Source organism: Mastomys coucha, unplaced genomic scaffold (genome assembly GCF_008632895.1).
Source record: "Mastomys coucha isolate ucsf_1 unplaced genomic scaffold, UCSF_Mcou_1 pScaffold3, whole genome shotgun sequence".
Taxonomy (NCBI): Eukaryota; Metazoa; Chordata; class Mammalia; order Rodentia; family Muridae; genus Mastomys; species Mastomys coucha.
In genome coordinates this window covers 17,585,399-17,592,194 of record NW_022196909.1, presented here as the reverse complement: position 1 = coordinate 17,592,194, position 6,796 = coordinate 17,585,399, and positions in this window count along the sequence as shown.

Here is a 6,796-nt window from a genome sequence, read left to right as displayed (position 1 = left end):
ATATATATATATATATATATATATATATATATATATTATTGGAATAGTCAAACCAAGGGGATGATTTAAAGTTGTGAGTCATTGCCGTGCTGTACATCCATCCTTGCTAAATAAGCCATAGGAAAATAATACAATTCACATTTTCAGATGAATTAAGACTTACTGTTAATGGTACGTGCCCACATTAGGGTAAACAAGATGTTTCCAAAAGAACTTGATTGTGGTATGCAGCTTATAAGCAAATTGTTGCAGAGACAGGAGTTGGGGTACCAACCAGAAGACTTTTTTTTTTCTTTCTGCGATTATTTGGGATTTCTTTCAAGTGAAATAATTACGAAAATCAAAATAGGTATCCATGTATATTGGAGGGTGGTATAGCAGTGAAGCATCCCAATACGTAATTGTTTTACCATGATAAAAAAAGCATTAATATTTCATAACATTATTATCTGTATTATTGGAGAGCACAGTGAAAGTACATGGAGAAGCTGGCATTAGAATCCTAGTGCAATGGTCATAGAATAAGTGGATTAAATGTATATTTGTCTTCAATATCCTTACATTGAAAAAATTAAAACATTTTAAAGAATTTAGTGGTCTATTTTAAGAGAAATATGAATATTTCATAAGATCTAATATCACATTTATAACAGAACCTCTGCATCTGATTCTTCTGTGTTCAACTGATTCTATCAGAACAGAAATCACAGGAAACAGTGATCCTTTGATAATATCAGCACCCGAGCATCCTGTGTTTTGATTCTGCATATATACAGTATTTATTCCTTTGTGAAATTTACACTTCTTCCTTAAATTGGTGTTTATGTATCTTTTGTCTTTTAGTATTTTATGTTCTTATCATAAATGTATCATCTACATTTATCATGGAAAATTCAAACTACATAGACTTTTAAGAAGGAAACTGCTTAAAAATTTTGAGAATATTGTTTTGCATGTCCTTTAAAGCACTTATGTTTTCTCTGTGCTCATAGGAACACTGTTTTGCTGGAATCCTCTTCCTGCTTCCCCGATTCTTTAAGAAAAAAAAAATGTAATGAGTAATGGCTTTCTTCCCTTCCTGACCTTGAAGGCAGATGGGATGTGTAATCCTTTCCCTAAAAGTAATGTTCTCATTTTTACAAAGTGATCACCATTGGGAAAGGAGGTTTTCTAGCCCCGATCTCCTTTTTCTAACCAAATGTGCTTGTGTTTATTTTAAAAATCTCTTTCTTTGCTTTCCTGTGATGCCAGATCATTTGAAGAGAGTAGCAATTTTCTCTTTAGTAAAGTCTTTGTAAAACCTTTGGATGAATAAAAACATTCAGGAGTAGGAAAAGAAAAAATTTATTCCTGCCTCTTAGAAATAAACAGAAGCTGGCAGTGGTGGCACAAGTCTTTAATCCCAGCACTTGGGAGGCAGAGGCAGGCGGATTTCTGCGTTTGAGGAAAGCCTGGTCTACAGAGTGAGTTCCAGGACAGCCAGGGCTATACAGAGAAACCCTTTCTAGAAAAGCAAACAAACCAAAGAAATAAACAATCTTCTGATATTTTTCTTGTCCTTCAAAAAATGAAAAAAATACCGAAACATACTGTTGTATTCAGTGTGGGTGCCCCACTCATGAAGAATCAGGAGAGAGGTCACTGCAATTTGCATGAGGTTTTTATTGAAATAGTATACTAGGGTCACACTGCATTGGGGACAAGAGTGACCAAGAGGAAACAAAGCTCTAAGTTTTTATACCTTTTCAGAACAGAGTTTTACAGCTTACAACGTGGACTGGTTACAGTTTACAACATGGGCTTGTAACTCTTTTTCTTTCCCATTGTTCTTTTGTTTCTATGGACCTTCTTCCTCCAGGTGAGGAATAGATACCTGTTGTACGTAGGAGGGGTGGGGAGAAATCCACCCTTCCTCCTGGGGAGGTTTCCTGAAATCAGGCATTTCTTGGGGATAGGTGTTTGCTCTGTAAACTTTTCTGAAGCTCTGTCTTTAGGCTAAATGGACATTCCTTGCTCCTTGGTATTTTTATGAGGTGTCCCTATTTGCTCAACTCTTACAATACATAAGTATAAAGTTGTTAAATATTCAAGTATTATTCTTTTTCCAACCATGGGAAGCTGAAGCATCAGAACTAGTTAAGAGGACTTCTCCCCCTCTGCTCTGCCTTTTTTTTTTTTTTTTTTTTTTTTCTGCTAGCCTATTCTGCTCTCCTCAGCAGATTTAAATTTTACAAGCTTTGGGTGACCAAAATGATGTAGCTGAATTTCCTTTGTTGTTATGGTTTATTCTCCCTTTTGTCTGGCAATTTCAATTCAATTGAGAATGTTTGGTTGCTTTCCCAGTCTGTTTTGCCTTACCCTCCACAAACTATATCCAGATAGGAGACACTGGATCATTAGTTCTTCCATCTCTCAAAATAGATCTGTTGATGTTAATGTTTCCCTTCAGCCACCGCTTTTCATAAAAGACAAAGATTTGGGACTGGGGATATAGCTCAATAGTGTTTGGCCCGCGTGCCTAGAAGTATGAAGTTTGTTCCCCAATACCCAATAACTTGGATATAGTGATGCATGCCTACAATCCCACCAATCTGGAAGAAGAATCACGAATTCAAGGTCATCCTTAACGATACGGCAAGTTTCAAGGCAACCCAGACTACACGAGGTGCTGTCTCCAGACCAAAAAGATTTACTGATTACTTTTTCTGGACACTGCCTTCCAGGAGTCTTCTAGAACACTTAAGTTGACCCATATTTTAGTTAAAAAAAAAAAAAAACCCACAGTAAAGTGACTCACTGTTTATACATCACCTGCTGCCATGAAGAGAAATGGAGATCTGAAGTGCAAAGATAAATTCATTGCAACAATTTTCGAACTTAATGAGAAACTACACACTATGGAAAAATGAAGACTGAATTAGTCTACAAAATAAATAGAACACAATGTCTTCTATTTCTCATCTTCATTTAGCACAAAAGAAAAGCAATGTTCTAAACTGTTTGGGGAAGCAATGTATTTGTCTCAGAGATGTCGGAACCAAAGTTCCATTTCTAACTCCCAACGTTTTCTTAGCACTTGATTTTAAAAAGAGAGGTTTTTTGTTTGTTTGTTTGTTTGTTTTTACCTGCCCTCCAGCCTTCTTAGATTCCATGGTTCATAATTTCATTAAATGCCTTACCAATTTCAATAAGTATTTTTACCTTTGTTCTTCTGCCTTTTGTTCACATCTACCTAGCTAAATCTCCATTCCTAGGGAGCATCTACCTTGTCAGTATCTTCACCTTGTTTTTGTTTTTGTTTGTTTGTTTGAGACAGGGTTTCTCTGTGTAGCCCTGGCTGTCCTGGAACTCACTCTGTAGACCAGGCTGGCCTCGAGTTCAGAAATCTGCCTGCCTCTATCTCCCAAGTGCTGGGATTAAAGGCGTGCACCACCACTGCCCTCGGAAGGCAAAATTTCTTAAGTCAGTGAGAGTTCATCTCAAAGGAGGTGTGTGGCGTTGTTCCTGAAGATGATACCTAAGGTTTCCCTTTGGCTATATGCACCAATGTACCCACCCCCTCTCAGACACACACACACACACACACACACACACACACACACACACACTCACGCGCATACATACTAAAAATGAAACAAAATCAGCCCCAACTCTTCCTGTGTATGTGGTTCCTACTCTGCACAGTGCCACCTGTCTACTCTGCAGTCTAGTGAGCTGGGTACAATTATGTCCCAACACCCAGGGGACAGTTGATAATGTCAAAAGATCAGTAGAGTCCTGACATCTAGTGGGGACAGGTCATGATAGCCCCACGCAATAGGGAGCGGTCCTTCCCAAGATGGCAGCATGCCATCTGATACTCTTCTTGACTCTTCATACTTACCAGATGCCTGCCTTCCTGAATAGAGAACACGGCAGCCCCATCTTTTCTGTTTTAAATACAAAACACATGCATGCTTCTGCATTCAGTCTCACTTCCTCTTATGATAGCAGAGCTGTGCAGTTCTGGACAAAGCCAAGCCTACTTCCTGGGCTGAGGGTTTTACAGCATCTCAGTCTCTGCAGTGTTATAGTATGTATTATTCATTTTCTGTTTACATTCTGTCTTGTCTTTTGATTTTTTAAACACACTAAGGATTTCTACTGAAAACAAAGCAGACCTCTTTCCCTCCAGGTACTGCACTGTCCTCTCTTTACAAGTCTTTCTCCAAATAGTTGTTACTGAGGACAGCTCTCCACCATTCCTCACTTCTCACACAATTTCAGCTTAACTCTAGTCCGACTTCTGGCCTTGTCACACCAGTGAAACTACTCTAAAAAAAAATCACCTTTGTCCTTTGGGTTGTAAATACCTAATAATTTTAAACTTCGTTAGACTTCAGCTTGCAATGACAATGGTCACTCCCTGCTTTCGGAAACAATCTTCACTTAATGTCAGTGACCCCACAGTCTTCTTGGTTTTCGAAACTTACTGGCTGTTTCCTGTGGTTCCTGTGGAGTCAGTCTTTAAAAATGAGCCTCTCCTTAAGCACACATCCTGGAGCTTCGCGTCTTCTCAATTTTCACTCTCCTCCTAAGCAACACTTATCCATTGCTCCGTTTGGCACAGATATGCAAACCGATTTCATTTTCCTATGAACATTTCCTGTTCAGTGTTCCCGGTTTAGATCTACCTATCTAGTCACCTTTGTGTTTGGATGTATGTCCAAACATCCAACTCTCAGTCTAAGTTTCTAAAGCTGCTTCATCCTTAGGCCATCCTCTTTTCCTTTCCTTTCCAAAAGGGGAAAACTTCTTCAGCAGTCCTGGTCAGAGGGAGTTCCCAGTTGTTTGTTGCTTAGTTAAGAAAAGCCTCTTTCCTGTTTCTGGGTGCTCAAATGGGGGTATTTCCTTCATCCAAATTCTTTGGGAACTACTCTTTCACAATCAACTCATTTTCATTAAAAAACAATTTAGATTGATATTTAAATGTGCCAACCTCAAACACTCTATGGGGGTGTGATGGCTATTATCCACAGAATCTAGAATCACCTGAGAGATAGGGGCATGCCTGTGAGAGATTATCTTCTCTGCTAATTGTAGTGGGAAGGCCTGCCCATGGGTGGCACCGTTTTTTGTTTTTTTTTTTCTTCTAGACCAGGATGCTGAATTATGTGAAGGGAGAAGTTTAGCTAAAATGAGTATTTGTTTCTCTCTGTTCGTCATCGTCATCTATATACAGTGTGACTCACCTCGAGTTCCTGCCACTGTGACTGCAGCTAGCTATCTTCGTGTGCTGGGCCTCCAAAAAGGGAGCGGAGGAGTATCTTATCACCACAACAAGAATATGGGGGAGGGATGGGGATATGAAAATCTAATTTTGATTTTCCAAGAAAATTTTGTTAGTAAAGTTTTGTTGTAGTTCGTATTGCAAATTATAATTTTAGGTACTTATTCGATAATCTCTAATTTTTTAACAGTAGAAAAATAACTAATTTCTACTTATTGTCTGGGAGATGATAAGGTTTCGTGAGTATGCACTGACAGTAGTGGGGCTGGAATACCAAGACCACTGTGGAGGGTGAGCGTCAGGGGTCTGGGCAAATTTATGACCACAGGGAGTAACTGTTAGGATCCAGGTCATTGCACTCATGAAAGGAATGCATTTCCTAGTATGACTGACACATGTATTATGTCAGGAAAAATACTCTTTGGGGACACGTGATTTTGAGACAATGCTTGTGAGAGAGAGGGAGCACGTGTGTCAGTTCGGCAGACGAGTAGTGTGTATTGGACGTTTGATATTTTTTATCCATCCAGTGTTTGAACCCATTTCTCTTTGGTGGCATTCTTCAGTGAGTACAGACTTCCGTGTTATAAATGTCCCATGTCTCATTAGTGACTTTGACGATGTTAGATTATCTCTGACTGCCCCTTAGAGTGAAGAAGTTAGCGTGTAGTAGCCCAGTGCCTACTGTGAGGGACAGGAAACGTCGCTAGGAGACATAAGGATGAAGGTTGAATTGCACTTAATCTTTGGTTGTATGATTCCTTTGTATGGGGAGTTCTGGCTAAGCATTTCATATGCCTTCTGCTAGCCAGATTTCTGGATTTTTATTGGCCTAGGGCTTGTGTTCCAGAACTCACTGATTTGCTTGGGAATGTCTTTTACTTGAACGTTGTTGTTACCTTGAGATATTTAGAAGTAATTTATATTACTTACAACCTAATGGGCATAAACTTTAAAACTAGTCCCTCATTCTGGTCCTCAGTTGAAACCTTCTGACTCTGTCAACAATGAAATACTTCATCTAGTCCGAAGTCCAGGCGATATCTTTAACAATTCTGTCTGAAGCTGAAATCTAATTCATTGTTTGAATTGTTGGGCTCCCCTCCTAAATATTACTTGAATCTATCTACTTCTCCACCAGTGTTAGTACCAGCATCCTGTTTCAAGGCACCATTCTAACCCACCAGCACTACAACAACCTGCTTGGTCAACCTGTGCTTTTCCCGTCCTCCATTTACACTTTTTGTAATGTAAAATCTGTACAGCCCTGGGATTTCATTACAGGTCTGTGACCACATTCTTTTAGTTCCCTAGGAATGTGCTTGCTGCTCCTTACCTCCCAGAATTTTTGGATTTATCTCGTTTCCTTCTGTCCATAGCTTTTTTTAATGCTTGCCTATCCCTTACCCTAATCCTAATCCTGCTTGGACTTATAGGCTTGGATTATCTACTGCTGCTGCTGCTGCTAGTGATAAAATAAGGACAAGATGGCCCAGAGGCAAAAGATTTAGACTTCTGATGTATTGT